We start from the raw sequence: 19,427 nt of genomic DNA, 5'->3' as shown, positions 1-19,427 counted from the left end.
TACCCACCGTCCCTTTCCCCTTCAGTTCATGTGGGGGCCCAAGATACAAAGCTAAGATACTCTTGGGTTTGTAGATAAAGACGGCTTCTACGCCACATCCCACACAGACCTGGCACAGGGGAGATGGTTCAGATGCATTGGAACCAAAATGGTGGAAGCAATCTTATCATACTGCCGCAGAGATTAAACATTTCAACGTTACCTCCATTTTGAAAGGAATGTTGGCTTCCTCCTCGCCTGGGCGGACATGGAGATTGGTGCGGCACAGTTATTATTGATTCTGCAGTGCACTGCGTTATGATAAGAAGGTTAACTACACCTAAGCACTCTGACAACCATTTCCACTTCGATGTTTAGCATTTGTGTATCGCAGCTAGATATGGTGTAGATGTGCGATAACAACCAACATCCTTGCTCGTACGGGGATTTTGCCGATTGCTTTACCGATACTTTTGTGGTACGCAAATTCTGGTTTCTAATACGTCAAAATGTGCCTTCTTCCTTGCGGGGGACGCATTGTGTGTGTCTTTGCACGTACCTAGATGTGTCTGGTGACGACTTCGGCCTGTTTTGGTGGGGATGTTTTGGTTTGTGTGTTTGTGTGTAAGTGAAGTCTGGCAGAAGCGTCTTTATCTAAGATGCTCCATTTGATACCCATCAGGCAGGCTGTTCCACCAGCTCACATTCCTCCAGTTTGTCTTCTCGAGTGTGTGTCTGTGCACGAGTGTGTGTCTGCTTGACCTGTGGCTTGATATCAGATATGTCTCTCTCTCTCTCTCTCTCTTGCAACACACTGGAGTTTTCTCTTATCACTTTCTCGGTAGCTTTCCTCTTTTTCTCCTTAAGAGTATAGAACAAACATAAAGATGTCAACCCAAATACACATAGCTGATGAACACTCACAGACAGCTGAAAACAACTACTTGTGTGAGGGAAATGCTTAAATGCTTTTGTTAAAAAACTGACTAGATGTTAAAAAGTGCCTTAGACAGCATAGTCAGAGTATGTGCCATTTTTAATTTTATGTGAATGAAAACAAGGTATATAGGCATCTCGACTATTAGTCGTAGGTGCAACTTTTAAGGGTTATGTATGATTTTAACATATTTTCTGTAATAGTTTATATTTAATATGTTCATGAAACACAAGAACGAATATAAGACATTTGCAAAATGATTTTTCATTGTACATAAAATGTCAATTTATTTAAATAATGTGCACGAGTTTTAAGTAAATTTACACATTCATATAGTTTGTAATATACAAAATATTTCATATATATAAATATTTTATATAATTAAATGTAATATATAATATAAATATATTTACATTTTTAAATTGGGCCTTCATGTAACTCAAATAGTAGAGGATGACGCAACAATGATTCAGTTGATTCTCAAGGAATACATAACATAAAATGTATACAGTGAAAAAAAAATGTATGGTGCGTTGGATGATTTCTGCCAAATGCATGTCTAAAGTTGACTTTCACTTCACCATCAAAACCAAAAAGTTTTAATTTTACCACACACCTGACTCGAAACCACCTCACAACTCTAAAGCGAGCCGGAGAGCTTCTCTTTGCTTTGCCGTATTTCATTTCTCAGTCAAGATCAGTTTGGCGGTGAATGTATTCTTATCCGATAAAAACAAATTAATTTATCAAACTGTCCTAAAATAAATGTGGTTGTCATGGCAGCGGTGACGAGCTTTGGCGAGCGGTGATGTGGGATTTATTAAAAGCAGGAGTCGGCGTCCCTGCACTTCCTCGCCTGCATTCATCTTACTGACGCAGGCATTATGACTGAGATGATAATCATAACTCTCCTGGCTTTATTGCGCTTTCCTGCAGTGTGTTGCGGTGTGGGCAGCGGTTTACCGACCAGGTGTGCCAAACTCGAATAAATAATGTTTTTGTTCCTAGATATGTAAATTAATTTATTTCAGACCGGGCGGTGATTAATCATCACAACCAATGTGTCCTTTCAGAGATGGATCCATTTAGATTAAAATGATTATTCATAGAAAATAGGAGACTGAGAAAATATGGATTGAACTCGTATCTGCTCAAATGCAGAAGGGCTTGGATGAAGTAGATGGAGTTTGACATTGATCCAGTGGTTTTCTTCAAAAATGATCATAGTTACTAGTCTGTTGACCTTCTTGTTAAACATTAATGTGACGCCGGATATTAATCTCAGAGAGAAATATTGCAACAGTAAAGAACAGTGTTTCTATGCTAACAGAAATCACACCTGCATAAGTTGGTACTGTTAAGAGAATGGTTCACTCAGAAATGAATGGTTGTAATTATGTACTCTGTCATTCTAAACCTGTAAGAGCTTTCTTTTTGGAGCACAAAAATAGAATATTTTTAAGAATGTTCATGCTGCTCTTTTCCCTACAATGAAAACATACAGCTTCAAAGTTCCAAAAATGATCATATCGTCTCTGTCAGACGAAATCCTTGTATCTCTACATTTCTTCTTCATTTCTATGTCTTTTTTTTTTTTTTTTCCCACATATCATTACTATTGGTCACCCTTTACATATGTCTGTGGATTTTGCAAATATTTAACCATTGAAAAGTATTAAAAAGAGAAAAAGAGAGAAATATACGTAGGCTGTCACAATCATGTAATTATTTTATCTGTCAGCACGTCTCGTCTCTCAATGGGTTGAGACGAAGCGAACGCACCGGCCATAGTGTGACATCCGTTAATCAATAGTGTAAACATAGATGACGGTTTTTATTTAAAAGAAAGAACGTAGCCTTCGTTTGTATGTAGGCCTAGGCTATTTATATATTTACAATACTTACTAAAATATAATTAATATTATTTTATTGCTTTTGTATTAGTTGTTTGAAGAGTAAAAAAATAAAAAATTGGTCGGTCTTAACGCAAAACGACCGGGAAGTCGGTCGGACTTGAAGCAAAAAAAATAAAAAATTTGAGTCGGTCCTAAATTGACAGGGTCGGTCGGGTTACGACAAACAAGAATATTTTTAAGGATGGCCTAAATAATACCACAAATACCAGTGAATTGACTAGCGCCAACCTTAGTAAATTACCTTGCATGATTAAATACTCTCCTCCCATACATTTTGCATCTGAAAGGGAAACTCTTACAAATGCATGAGGTCAGCCACGAAAATATCCCTTTTTAGCACAAATGTTTCACTGCGCAAGTCACTATTTTCAGTTTCCTGAATCCATATGATAACTTTATGTGTGGAAGGGATCCAAATCTTCTACTTTTCTATAACATCCGGATTTCATTCATCCGCTTTGTCACAAAAAAAAAAGTACGGTGGCAGGTTTTCATACATTTATATTTTTAAATGCTGGATTGAAACATAAAGATGCAAATAACATTTCTAAAATGTGCACAAATGAAGTACACTTGCTTGTAGAGATTACTTTTTTTTTTTTAAGAAGACAACTGCCATGGAAACACATTCACCAAAGAAATTCTTAATGCGTGTCAAAAAAATGTGAATTTGTCTCAAGTCATGCAACTGAATAATTTGCTTGCATAAGATAAGAAAACACATTTCTTGACATTCTGAAATACTACAAAAAATGTAATCAAATTGATTGACATTTATTACCCTCTAGAACTCTCTGATGCTGTCGCTTACCAATATAAGCCATTTGCCCTGATCGCTAGCAAATAAAGTTTGTCTGAGTGTTTTGTCTCCGCTCTAAACTGCAAGTACTATATTACAATTTACAAGAGCCTCAGTAGCTACAACTTTCATTTCCATTTTATTTTACACTAATTTGCCACAGAAGTGAAGGTTTTGTTTCCTTGAACATATAATATGGAAACGCTACTTAATTCGCAAATTATTTTTTGTTATTCTTTTTTTTTTGTTTTTTTTGCATGAATTCAATTTGCAACTTGAATTGAAACATAGCTAATGGTGCTAAATTTGGTGCCAATGACATTTATATAACAAGTTTTCTGCTTTCTGCTTTATATAAAATAAAGCCATAGGGATTTGGAATGACATGAGTTTGAGTAAATAATGACATGATTTTCATTTTTGGATACAATTTTTATTAATTTTAAAGATGTTTGTGAGGCTCTATAAGTGTGTTTAGATGTGTTCCTATATTTTTAGTTTTTATTTTATTTTTTTTTTTTTAACCCAACCATAAACTTGAAGCATTTGTGTGTGTTTATTTTGTCGCACCAAGATCATCTCTCTGTAAGATGGATCAACATTGTGCTTCTCTCTCTGTGTGTATGTGATTTGCCTTCATTCAACACAACCAGATTTCAGGCCCAGATGTGTGAGGGTCTGAAATATATCACAACACACACACCTACACTCGCATCACATTGGTATGTGAGTGTGTGTTTGTGTGCAAATGTGTGTTTATGTCTAAGTTTCAAGGATGTCTGCAAATAAATTGAATTTCCCATGTTAATTTATTTGTAAACACACACACACACACACACACACACACATACACACATACTTGTTTTTGTGAAATGTGGGGACATTCCATAGGCGTAATGGTTTTTATACTGTACAAACCGTATTTTCTATCCCCCTACACTACCCCTATCCCTAAACCTAACCCTCACAGGAAACTGTGCACACTTTTACTTTGTCACAAAAACTCATTCTGTATGATTTATAAGCCTTTTGAAAAGTGGGGACATGCTGAATGTCCTCATATTTCACCTCTTTTTGTAATACCTATGTCATACCCATGTCATTATACACATTTGTGTCCTGATATTTCACAAAAACAAGTACACAAACACACACACACACACACACACACACACACACACACACACACACACACACACACACACACACACACACACACACACACACACACACACACACACACACACACATGTTTGTTTTTGTGAATTGTGGGGACTTTCCATAGACTTCAATGCATTTTACACTGAACAAACTGTACATTCTATCCCCCTACCCTGCCCCTACCCCTAAACCTAACCCTCACAGGAAACTGTGCAAACTTTTACTTTTTCACAAAAACTCATTCTATATGATTTATAAACCCATTTACATTGTGGGGACCGCTGGCTGGTCCCCACGATGTAGGTGAACTCAGGTTTATATTACATCATGGGGACATTTGGTCCCCACAATGTAATATAAACAAAAGCACACACACACACACACACACACACACACACACACACAGGTTTGTTTTGCTATCTTATTGAGGACATTGCATTGACTTCAATTGCTCCTAAACCAACCCATAACAGAAACGTGCACATCATTAGATTTAAATAAAAACCTCTTTTGGCTGAGATAAAACTAGTGAGGACCAGTCAATGTCCTCACTAGAGGGTTGTGAAAGTATTTCACAATATAAATGAGGGCATTTGGTCCTCACAAGTATAGTCAAAACAAGTACACACACGCACACACTGGTTTATGGGGACTTCCCATAGACATAATGATTTTTGTACTGTACAAACTGTATATTACATCCCATAATCCTAAACCTACCATCACCGAAAACTTATTTTTTTTAGATAAAAAAAAAAAAAAAAAAAACATCACTTAGTATGATTTCTAAGCTGTTTTCCTCGTGTGGAACCCCTCAAAAATGTCCCCACTAGGTAAAAAATTGCTGTTATTACTATCCTTGTTGGGATAGTTGGTCGCCATAACGTAGCGTTTACCAGGTACACACTCTCACACATTCATTGACTCTAGTGGGCAATCATGGTGATGGCTAATTTTCACCTGTACTAAGCATAAACCCACCCACCTGACACTGAAACAAACAAACAAACAAACAAACAAACAAACTACATCATGCATTTCTAAAAAGTTCTTCAGCTAAATGCATTTAATATAAATTAAAACTTCAATACATTTGAATTTAAATGAAATATACTACATTTAAGTGTCTGAAAACATTTACATTCAGTTTGCACTTGAGTACATTTTTTGGGTAACACTTTATTTTGATGGTCCACTTTAGACATTCTACTAACTATAAGTAATGCTGCACATACAGTACATATCAACTAGCAGTTATTAGAGTATTAGTAGAGCATTTGCGTAATATATGCTAACACTTTATTTTGATGCTAATAGTGTGGGAAAGGTGTCAGTTGTAAGTCTAGTCAGTGCTAGAATTATGTGTGCGTGTGTAGGAGAGCATGTTGAAGGCGGTGAAGGAAACGTGTTAAAGGTGCAAAATCTTCTGATCTTTAGTAATTATAAGAGGCAATGAGTTTAATTCATTAACGCAAAATCATCCTCTCTCGTTTATTTCCGCCCCTTTTGTTTCACTGTCCTCTGAGACGTCCGCCCATACCTCTTTTCGTTCCTTTTCTCGCTTGTTTCTAACATTAAACTGAAATGAGTATGATCATTATCTGGCGTAATTGCGAGCTAATTATGAGTAGTAATTCTCACGTGGCTCAAGCAAAGGCTGCAAGCGAGACACTTGTGTAGATATGTAAAGTTTGTTTGAGTATGTGTGTCTTTGTCTAGATGAAAGAGAGACTGCGTCAGAATGCAGTTTATAATGCTACGGAAGTATGTATTCTCAGCGTTGTTACATGGTGCTATAGTGGCCATTAGAGGTGGTATCAAATGGTAATACCATGTTTATAATGTAATATAATATACAATTGTGATCTAAGCAACAAAGAATGCAGTGATGCCGTCGGGTTATTGTCTAAATAAACATGGTAATTAATTTGCATTTTCTTACAAATTAAGGACACACATACACACACACACACACACACACACACACTAACACACACACGTATAACAACAATTCAGGTAGTTTATTTGGAATATTAAAAATAATAATAACAACATTTATTTCATGGCAATATAGGACAATTTCCTTTTTGCAGTATTTTTCAGTGTTTTTTTTATTGGGTTAATACAGCATTTACTTTATTACAGTAAAAAGCACACATTGCAAAAACTAGCATAATGACAGTACAACATATATTACAATGATATTACTATATATACATATATCAATAAAAATTGACTTAATTTTCTTTATTTTAGTTTTGGAGTGACATATGTTAAATCATACTTTGGACACAGGTTTTGTATGGCTTTAATTGACCCTTCGTATGCTATATTTGCAGATTGCAGGGTCAAATTTAGATGAGGTACACTGTTAGTTTGTGTACAGGCACTTGTCCCTTTTTTCCACAGTGGGTTGGAAACAGGAGTTTCAGTTGTTACTTTCCAACTCTACTTTCTCTTTCTGTTGCTTCCTCCATTCTCTCTCTCTCTCTGCCGTTCTCACCCCTCTTTGTCCTTTTCACTCTAAATTTCCCCTCGTTGTCTGGAGGCGTGCGTGTTGGAGAGACAGGTCTTTGGTAACGGTTACATAAAAGCCTCGGATCGGCAGCGCTTTTTCGGCATGTGACAGCAGTTGCAGCACGTTATATATCTGACAGGTGCACAGCAGGTGAGAGTCGCCCGTGGAAACAGTGTAACTAGGGGGCGGGCAGGAAGTTTAGGGATGACCACATCTCCTGGCTAGGGGCAGACAGGTCTAAACCACATGTGTTTAAGGACGTGTTTTTTTGTGGGAGGCCCAGACTTGCTTTATGTGCTGGACAGACCAAACCACACCCAGCTCTTCTACACCGTCTGTGGGCTCAGCTCTGCATCTGAACCCCCCAGACTCAGTGCGGTGGAACGGTGGTACAACCGACTACATGTGCGTATGTGCTTTTATCAGAGCCTGCCCTCTTGTAGCAGTTGCAAAAACGCCCACACTCGACTTTTTAACCCGACACCTGCTCTGGGTTTTTTCTTTCTTTCTGTTGTTATTATATTAAACTGATATCGCTAGAAACTGTGTTATTTGTGCAACATATGCAATGGATAGTTTCTGTTCTGGATGCTGACTGGTCAAAATGGTTTTGCAGCAATAAAACATTCTTTAGCCATGACTATATTTACACAAAATAGGATGGTTAATATACTTGTCCATCAATAAACTTCTTTGTTTAGTGAAAAATAAGAGTGTCTTGGTTAAATAAGTCTAAAAAATAGTTTAAAATGTACTATTTGTATTCATATTAGTTTAATGTTTCTATATTTTTACTATCAAACATACTCTAAAATGCCATGTAGTGTAACCATCAAGTCAAAAGCAATAACATTTTTCCTTAGACCTTAAATAAATGAGTGTAATTTTTTTTATAATATAAAATAATTGGGATTGTTTTGTGTGTGTGTCTTTGCAGTTACACCACCTAACATTTTACAACTTGAACTAGCCTTGACTTGTCATACAAAAAAAAAAAAAAAAAAAAAAATGAAATTAGATATTTTAAGAGACACTGATCTGCATGGATCCTCTTAATTATATAATATCCATATTGTTTAGTTTTTGTTGCCGCATATTGGTTGCACAATATAACTTTATTAGCAAACCTGAACACACAGAATGATTGACAGGCAGAGAGTTTCTGATTCGCTTTTTTTTTTGTTATTATTATTTGCTAAATAATAGGGAATTGCCACTCCATGACAATGTTTACATATTCACTGGCCACAATTTTGACTGATATCATGGGGAAAATCTGCCATATAATTTTAAAAAAATTTTATCTCATAATTTGGCAGCAGATAAATTAGGCTGCTGTCACTTTAAGACCTGATGCACGGATCTATTACGCTGCATTCACACGGGGCGCCGGCGTTAACGCTTCTCATTTGTTTTGAATGGGTGACGTCATGCGTTGCCGAACTGAATTGTGGGTTCCGTCGTGTTGCTTCACTCGCGTTGCAAGCGCCAGAAGTTGAAGATTACGCAGGATAACGCAGGCGTCATCCAATCAGATCGCCCTATGCCAATACCCTAGATTAGACGCTAGCCAATTGCATTCATACAACCCTAGAGCAGACGCTAGCCAATTGTGTTCATTTAAAACACCGGTGAATGAAGAACATCAAAATGGAGGAAAAACGAATAATTGCTCTGGGTAATCATCCGGTTGATTAGCCAGTCAAAAGGCGCCTTTTTTGTGTTGTGTTGCGGTTCAAGCAGCAAGTAATGTGATTGGCTGTTGTCACTATGACAGTCGCGTCAGCACCAAGCTTCAGCCACGTCCTCCGTCAAAAGCGTTAACGCCGACGCCCCGTGTGAATGCAGCGTTGTACTGTTACATGTGCTTTTCCTGTCTCAACTGTTTACGTTCACTTAAAACATAACTGACTGTGTTTCCGTGAGATCTCGCAAGACCAGCATGTTGAAATTATTTTGTATATATTTGTCTGTTTAAGCGCAATAAGCAGCCAAAAACAGACTGAGAGGCAGATTTTAGGAGTATGCATATATGTGGCTTCCAAGTTAACAGACCAAGACTGTATGCCACATTTGGATTTCACGGTGTCTTTAAAACGATTTTCACGAGAATGGTTCATTGTATAGTTTTTTGATCACATATTGGCTTTGACATTTACTGTACTATGTTTTTCTTACAGCCAATTTTGTGTATCATTTCCTGGTGGCAGACATATGATGTGGTGAAAGACTTCCTGAGGCCACATGCATACGCTTTGTACTGCGAGCGACGTACTTTCCGTGTGTGTGTGTGTGTGTGTGTGTGTGTGTGAGATCTTGACAATCTACGACGATTTTGCACCATTTTGATTTTGAACCAATCTGACCTCTCCTCTGATCATCAAAATGTCATCATCAAAAGAATCAGCGGTGAATTGCGCTGACAGTCCCTGTTGGAAACTTTGAAACTGCACTGCCTCCCCAAGCTGTGTTTCTTCGTATTGAGGAGGGCATAATTCTTAGAGAGTGTCTTTGATTTTCGGTTTTTGACATGTGAGAATATATAGATGAGGTTATTGCTCATTTAGGTATACTGAGAGGTCAAATTAGCAGAAAAGTGAATACTGAGAATTCTTTGAATCTTTCTCATTTTGACTGGCCCAGGCTGACAATGCCAGATCACTCAAAGAGAGTGAGAATGAGAGTGTTTGACTCTATGAGAGTTTTTCTGTTCCCAGCTTCTCACTTAGAAAATCTGTTCTCATGGTTCCATTTTCTATAAACTTACAAACTTATTGTTTTCATCAGCTCTTTTCATACCCCTTGCCCCAACTTAGGTCACATTTATTGAAAGCTGGATAAAGCCACACTTAAAACTAAAGTTGTGGTTCTCAATCCAGCTGGCAGCATAATAGAAAGATGATTAGTATCAGATTGAGTGTGGAAGATGAATATGAATAAAGTAGAACGTGCACTGTCCAAGTTGTGTTGTATTACTTTCTCTGTGTGAAAAGGATGAGTAAATGACTGGGTGGATGTCATATGTCCAACATATGTCTAATGTATGGTTAGATTCACCATCATTTCTGAGATAAAAGGTAAGTTGTTTAACTGATATAGATGCATAATTTTATCATCTATTTCCTTCACAGGTAATGGTGGCATTTATGTCTGAAATGTATTTTTTCATTTTATTTTTAATTTGATTAAAGTCGTTTTAAGGGTCCTTCTCAGGTGATGTGTCATTTATACCTGAATTTTAATTTAATTTTATTTTATTTTATTTTATTTATTTTATTTTATTTTATTTTATTTTTATTTACAGGGTCTTTCTCAAGTGATGGTGTCATTCGTGCCTGGATTTTATTATTTTATTTTATTTTATTTTATTTTATTTTATTTTATTTTATTTTATTTTATTTTATTTTATTTTATTTTATTTTATTTTAAAATTATTTAAATGTTTTTCTCAGACAATGATTCCATTTGTGCCTGAATTTTTATTTATTTTTATTTTAAAGTTAACGTTTTAATGTGCTGTAATATTCAAAAAGTTAATGAAATTTTAGGACCACTTTGAAATTAAATTCTGATTGTTCTGAAATAAACTTGAAACTTTGAAAACAGCATAAATGATAGAAATTATTATAGTTAAAACACGATTTTGTTATAACATTATGATTAAAAACTGATGATCATGGATGCTGAAAATGAATCACAAGTGATACCATTTCCTGAGAATTACCCATCAACTTTTCTGTCAAATAAGCTTATAGCTCAGAAGCTGTATTCGCCTTCTACACAATATATTGTGCAAATACACTCTGCTTTGTATCTTAAAAATATTTATAAGAATATGCTTTAAAAACAATCAGGAAATGTAGGATCATATACATTTTGTATCTTTCACAGCTTCTCGTCCTGATAGTGTAGATTAAATGTACTTTTTAAAAATATTTCACACTTGTACTTATACACCCACACACATTCTTGGTGGGTTTGCAGCTAATAGCAGTAAGATCTTGTAGGGTTTTGTGCTCAATTGCAGGAAGTCATTGTTGACCTAGTTTAGCGACATTGGTAAGATGGCTCTGCAGTCATCGGCCATAACCCACAGTGTGTCAGTAATTCTTTGCTTGTGTTATCATCAATGGGCCTATATCAGTGCGTTACTTAATATAGAACAATAAGAGAATTGAATAATTTTAGCATATTAAGCTTTAATTACATTAATAACAAAGAATAACCCTGATTTTATAGTTTGTTACAATTAATTGACAAAATATCAAACTCTTAGTAATTTTTGACACAAACAAGCACAATGACCCATACAGCAAACACACACCTTCACACAGATACAATAAAATGCCATGATTTTGGCATCTCAGCAGATCTGAGCCATATACACTTATCAGATGTACTGTACTGGTTTTAGCATTCAAAGGACATTACAGAGACAATCGCTGGCCTGATCTTGTGTGAATCTAAAAAGAAGAAGAAGAGGAGCAGAAAAAGTATGATAGTCTCCAGTGTTACTCACGAAAACACACATATGCAACACTATGCCAACAAGGGAATGTAGAGGAGTAGATTTTCCTGGCATACTTTTACAGTTCTGAAAAAATAAAATAAAATAAAAAAACAAACAAAAAAAACTGTGTACTTAAGGGAAATGTTCAACCCTGAAATTTCAAACCAATTTTGTTTAATTAAGTCCACTTTTTTATTTAACCTTTATGCATAATTTTGATTACCATGATATCCAATAATACTCACTGTTTATATATATATATATATATATATATATATATATATATATATATATATATATATATATATATATATATATAAACAGTGTAGTATAGAAGTATAGAAAACATTTAAAAGTATAGAAGAAAAATCACATACTAAACTTTTCTGTGCACAGTTACACATATATCTAATTTTATTGCCATGAAAATGTAACATCTAAAACCAAACATCTAAAAAAGACAGAAATAATGACAACAGTTCTATAGCTCAAATAATACACAAGTTTTAAAAGAAGAATTCATTTATGCGTTTTTATACAATTTTAAGATGGACATTTCTGTTTTAAATCCTTTGAAGGATTGACGCTATTGACTTCTGTACAATGTACAATGATTTTGTCCTTTGTGTGTGTGTGTGGGGTGGGTAAGCAACATTTTGACAAATGCTTACAGATGTGGTTACTTATATGGAAAAGGGCTGCTTGAATATTCATCAAAAATTGTCCTTTTGTGTTTCTCAGAAAAAGAAAATGAGCAATATATGAGTTTGCAACAAAATGGGGGTGGGTAAATGATGCTATCCTTTTAATTTTGTGATATCCAAATGTGTGCTGTGCTGCCATTTGGTGTGTGAGGTGGTCACCTTACCCCACCCTGACCCTCTCCTCTCCTCTCTGAAGGCCTGTCAGTCAGAGGAGGATCTCAGGTGTGCGCTGGTGTCGCCGTATCCCACAGGTGAGATGAATATCACTTCTTTCTCCAGTCAGGCATTGCGACTGACCCTAGCGCTCAGTGATCCCCCCCTCCCCCCAACACACACACACACACACACAAATGGAGTCCCTATCAGGGTACGTGTAAAGATGCTTCACCCCCTCCCCGCCCCACCGGGCTGCACTCCTCGCTGCTCTTTGTCCCCGTAAATGAGCGAGAGAAACTCGAGAAACTTCTATCCGTCCTCTCTGCTCTTTCTTTTCTCTCCAAGGCAGAATCTGTCCCTCTATCAGGATCTGTTTTCTATTGACCTTTTAATTCACTTTTATTCTCCTGCCCTGTTATTTAAAGCCTTTCAGCTTCAGGATTAGAAGGTTTCAGCATTTCTTTCTCAGTTTCTAATTTGACATTTAGTCAAGACTGTGTGAAGTTTATATATATATATATATATATATATATATATATATATATATATATATATATATATATATATATATATATATATATATATTGTAGATTTATATATAAATATAGATTGTCTTTTATGGTAAATTCAAAATTTACCCCCCAAAACACCAATGTTTGCCAGCTGTTATTTCATTTTGAGCAAAAACGCATTGTTGAAAAGTACAGTAAAATAAATTTAATTAGACAGTTGCCAGTGAACTGCTACAGTGTGTACATCAATAAGAAAATACTGTGAATTTCTTGCATTATGTCATGTTTTATGTCTGGTGTCTCTGAGACCACAAAGGGAAGTAATGTGCTGTTTTTCACGGATGTTTGATGAATGTCATCGAATGGATATTTAGTGTATAATCAGCACTAGTAAAGTTATTAAACTTGTTATTAATTATATTATTAGTTTTTAATTTTATTAATATTTTAATGTTTTAAGAACATTGATTTTAGAATATATTCAAAATATTTTAGGTTATTTTGTTTGCTTCATATTTTTAACATCCCTTTCCCTTCCTTTTTAAGTTCATATGCAATAGTCATAAGGAGTATTTTTTTTTAAGTGTAACTATTTTATAGTATCTCAAATAATGAGGTCATACAAGCTGAATGCATAATAATTATACAATAATTATTAAAATGCTGTTAAAAAAAGATGTAGATAGAGTTTTGCATATCACAAAGTATTTTATGCCAGATACCCACTTTCATTTGATATACTACCCTTTAAAAAGTGTACAGTTCTAAATGTATTTAATCCATTTTTACAATGATTTTTAGATAGTCTTTTAAACCCAAGGTGAGTTCAATTTTAATTTTAAGTATCAATATACCTGTTACAGTTATCTGACAGGATCTCAGCCACTGTTTATATCTGTCATGTGTGGAAGCCCACTCTAACCAAACTCTTTATGATAGTCATGGCAGTCTCACATACACACAGATCAGCTCAGCTGTATTCACTTAATTTAAATGGTTCAAAGAAAATTACCTTTTTTTTTTTGCAACTTATTGTTATTGTTAACTCTGTTTAAACCATTAATTTAAATTCTTTTATTTATATTTTTAATTTCCCATAGGTAAATCAAGCAATTCCTTCGTAAAAACCTCCACACAAGCCTGTCATCTATTAAAATGAACCGAAAACTTTTTTAAACTCTTGAAGAAGAAAAAAAGAATAACGTTCTTAACCTGAAAGACTTTGACAAAACACTTCACTTTGCACGCTTTAGACGGTTTTGAAATTTGGCTGTATTTCACATTTTAAATAAACGCAAACTTCCACAGCCTTCCTGTTAATGTAGCGATTTGCTGCAGATTATCTGATACAGTCTAATGCACAACACACACACTGAAATGTTCGCACACAAGAGTTGATTTCAATAGATGGAAAATAGTGTGATAGTGATCAGACGAGCTTTTGGGGTAGCGATGTGAGATATGATATGTGGTCAGGCATTTCTCAGGGCTCTTTTGCTCACATGCAGCAAAGCTATGACACACAAGTTAACCTGACGCTCACAACAAGCTTATTAAATAGCTAAAAGTAGTTGTGTGAGAAATCTAATGCACTAAATGAAAGGTTCATTATTATAGCTGACTCAGCTCTGTAATTACTAAAAATTACTTGTTGTAGGTTGACAAGCAGATTGTTTCATCATCGTAGGCCTTACCCACACGGAACATTTTGGCCAAGACGCAGCAAATTTTTTGCGACGTAACCTGTTTAAGGTAACACGCTAGTTCAATCCAACGGATACGGTAAATGTTTGGTTTAATATTCCGAAAACATCCCACATATGCAAGCGTGTGTGAATGTGTACATGTTTTTGATAGGTGGTTCTGTGTCTAGGCCGACCCTGTTTAATTAATGGGTAAGAATCCCTGTCGTTTTAGCAGTAGCTCGTTAAAAGAGCATTCACCCCTCTGAAAGACAAGTCTGATTAATCCCAACTAATCCGTAGGATGACAATATCACCCCCACCCCATTTTCCCTCTCTTTCTCTCTAACTCTCTTTCCTTCCATTTGTCATTAGTGACAAATATAATGATTGCTTTTATTATAGTGATTTTAATCCTAGTCCCAACAAAATCCACTCAACAACATTCTACAGTACATTGTGTGCATATTTATTTCAGTTTCTCATTGCTATCAAATGCTGATTTTTTCTTAAATAGTAACTTAATGTGACATGTATTAGTAACAAATGTTTACACACATCACACACATATATATATATATATATATATATATATATATATATATATATATATATATATATATATATATATATATATATATATGTGTGTGTGTGTGTGTATATATATATATATATATATATATATATATATATATATATATATATATATATATATATATATATATATATATATATATATATATATATATATATATATACTTGTTGCAGGTGGCTTCGGCCATTGTAGATAAACTTGCGACTACTAAGATCATCTAAATTATGTTAATGATGTAATTTCATGTGATTCAGTAATTTATTTTTGTTATTTATGTTAAATTATTTTAACACATTAAGTATTTTAAATTAATTGCATGTGTTAACACGTTAAGCTTTCCATTGATGTATGGTTTGTTAGGACAGGACAATATTTGTCCGAGATACATCTATTTGAAAATCTGGAAACTGACAGTACAAAAAAATCAAAATATTGAGAAAATTGCCTTTAAAGTTGTCCAACTTTGCAATGCAAATCCAATCACACAAATGTAAATTTACAAACAAATTTACAAAATATCTTCATGGAACATGATCTTTACATAATATCCTAATGATTTTTGGCATAAAAGAAAAATCGATAATTTTGTCCCATACAATGTATTGTTGCCTATTGCTACAGATATACCCATGCAAATTGTTTTGACTGGTTTTGTGGTCCAGTGTCACAGTTTATATATATGTTTGGCATGTAATTTAGACTATGTAACTGCTTGAGTTTCTCATTGTTCTAGCTTAAATGAAAATGCAACATTTGCAACCTAAATTTAAATGGACAAAGAAACAATCAATGTAATGCTCATACTTTTTAGTCAAATGTATTCTTTGAAGATGCACTCGGAAGGGCAGGGTGTTGAAGTGTGCCACAACGGAAAATGTACTACCCGTGCCTTCAAACAGACTTTAGTACGCTGGCAGATTCAACTGATGTGCAGTTTCCTTTTAAACTTTCTTTTACAAAGTATGCTACAAAACGTAAAGCATATATTGTGGTTGTTGTGTCTGAGTTCACAGGAAAAAATGCTTTACTTACCTTACGACAAATCTTTTTTTGGACATGAGAGGTTTATCTACAAATACATTTTGTTTCCTGTGCACCTAAATAGAACGGCTGGCAGTGTGTGATTTTTTTTTTTTTTTTTTTTTTTTGATTCTGCTTGTTTTCTTTGTGTTTTGGTGATAAAATAAGCAAATAAAGATATTTTAGGTTAAGCTTTTTTTTTTATATGCTGGATAGTCAATCAGTACAGTAATTCTCAGTATGACTCTTCAAGTGATACTTTTCTAAATTCTAATGAAATTAATTACTGACAAAAGGTGTTTCTGAGTATGCATGAGGCATATTGTACCATAAGTAATGTTTCCTGTTTCACAAAACCTGAGATTTTGTCAGCTCGCCCTTTCCACCTTTCCACCTCATGAAGCATTAAAATATGTACTTTTTGTGAGGTTGCACTTAACCACACTTTTTTTTTTTTTTTTTTGTCAAACTCAACTCTTCATGTGAGACACCTTTTAAGTTATTTTATTTTCATTATTATTACTTATGTTTAAGACTTAATTATTAAATAATATGTTGCTGAACAACCCTAATGACTCAATTATAACGCAACCACTATAAATTATTCATTAAACCAGGCCTTATCTGACAGTTTTTGAAACTGATACCAGATGCAATTGTTCTGAAATTCAGAGGAGGATAAATATCTGTTATGAAATGTTGAACCTTCGTTAAGAATCTACATTGAGTTCTTGCAGTGGCGATACTACTGCAAGTGCGCAGTGTTTGTTCTCGAAGTTCCCCACCAGGTTTTGTTCATTTATTTATTTCAGAAGCAGCTAATTGTGTATAACTGACATGAATATGTTGCAATAATGTGTGGATTGTATTAAAAAAAGGATTCTGAATAATGGTGCAACTCATTTTGTAGCTTAACTTTATTAAAGAGGGTCTGCATGGTTAGCACACGATGGTGTAGATGTCCTGCTTGGCTTGCTTTACCTCCACAGATATTGAAAGCAGACATGCTGTGTGTGTGGGATCTTATCTGTGGACTGTAAACATATTTTGAGGGTTTGTGGCAAATAAAGCGATGGGCAAAATTCCAGCTTGTGTTAGAGTTTGTGTGTTCATGTGTGTGTGTGTGTTTGTGTGTGTGTGTGAATGTGTTCACTCCTCTATTCTCTCACCAAGCGCTTTTTCCTTGCGGTTACCTGAATAAGAATTACGGTAACACTTTATTTAGATGGTCCAATTTAGACATTCTACTAACTATAAGTAAATTTGTAACTACATGTAATCTTAATCTCATTAGTCGACTGTCTGATTAATATCTTCTAACACTTTATTTTGATGCTCCCCTAACATGTCAACTTATTCTACTAATCATACAGTCTACTGCAGTCTACTAATACTCTAATGAGAGTGAGTTGACATGTAGTTGCAAAGTTACTTATAGTTAGTGGAATGTCTAAAGTGGACTGTCGAAATAAAGTGTAACCAGAATGACTTGTATCTAATTATTATCCTTCACCATTTATTTCTTGCAAAGTAATACAGCACATGAATAAATACAATAAAACAAAATAATTTTGTGGAAGTCTTAAAATAATTTGGACATTTATTATGAAAGAAAAAAAAATCTAATCTGCTTCTACTTAAAAATCTAATTCTTTAGTTTGCTTCCTAATCTAGTTGTATAATAAACCTGCAATTGTATATAATGAAAATTGCTGGCTCTTTGACATTGACAATTTCGTTTTAAAAATGTAACTGAAATTAAAATAAAATAAGTAAATAGAAAAGAGCAAGAAAATCTGCAACAACTTTATCAGTCAAGAAAGTGTCAATAAAGTATTGCTTTGCTTCTGTGAGAAACAGCTCAGCTTTCGTGACTTTGGTTTGCACCACAAAGCTGCACGCATAGCAAAACATTGGGCCGCAGCGAAACACATTCACACACACACTTTCAGAGCTAGTGTCCTTTCTCCACCACATCAAGGGTCCACCTCACTAGCTGACCTTAAAGGACAATGTCTGCAACTGTCTAAAGATTTGTCCACATTGAGATAAACACTATCTCTTTCCTTTTTTTCTCTCTTTCTGTCTTTCTCTTTTTCTCTCTCTATCTTCAATATCTGATTATCTTTGTTCTTTTATTAGCCAGGCGAGTGAGAATGGTTCGAGCTACTTGTCGCCATGGGCACTCTGATTGTATCTTTGCTATGTGGCTTTAATAACGACAAGAGAATTCATGTTATTTTCTGCTCAGATATGGCCCCACATGATGTATTCGTGTCCACTTCATATGTGGTCTTCCCAGGCAGCCTGTGACTTTAGAGACAAAGGACATATGTCATTAAAAAAATCCCAAGGCATCTAGATAGATGGACACCTTGAAACATACAGAACCATCAGATAGTCGCCAGATCTTGTCTACACCACCAGAAGTACCAGTGGGCAATCTAGATGTTAGTTTACAAATAATAAAAATAATAAAAAAAAGATTCTCTGGAAAGAAAACATAGATAATTTTTTTGTGTTTATTTGTTTATCTATTTATTACTCCATTAGACTATTTTTCTGTTTGTTTGTTCGTTTTAATGCAATTTTTATAAGGTCAGCTTGGATTAGAAAAAAAAAATAGACTTTACAAGATGAAATTAGCATGGATAATAAATATTAATTAAATAAATTAAAATGCATATGTACAAAAAAGGCTTAATTGTAGATCTTCTCTAAGATTAAGATACTATTTTTGTCTGTTCTTACAAGACAAAAATAGTATGGAATAATATATACATGGATATTTTTATACATATATTTATACATACACTCATACACAAACATATACATTCATTAGTGCCATCTAGTGCTCAGTGACACCCTAATATCAATACTATACATAAAGCTTCCAGTTAGAACCAAAAAGAGTTTGATGATGACATAAAAGAAAACT

Source organism: Chanodichthys erythropterus, chromosome 8, assembly GCF_024489055.1.
Source record: "Chanodichthys erythropterus isolate Z2021 chromosome 8, ASM2448905v1, whole genome shotgun sequence".
NCBI classification, from domain to species: Eukaryota; Metazoa; Chordata; class Actinopteri; order Cypriniformes; family Xenocyprididae; genus Chanodichthys; species Chanodichthys erythropterus.
This window is presented reverse-complemented; position numbering follows the sequence as displayed.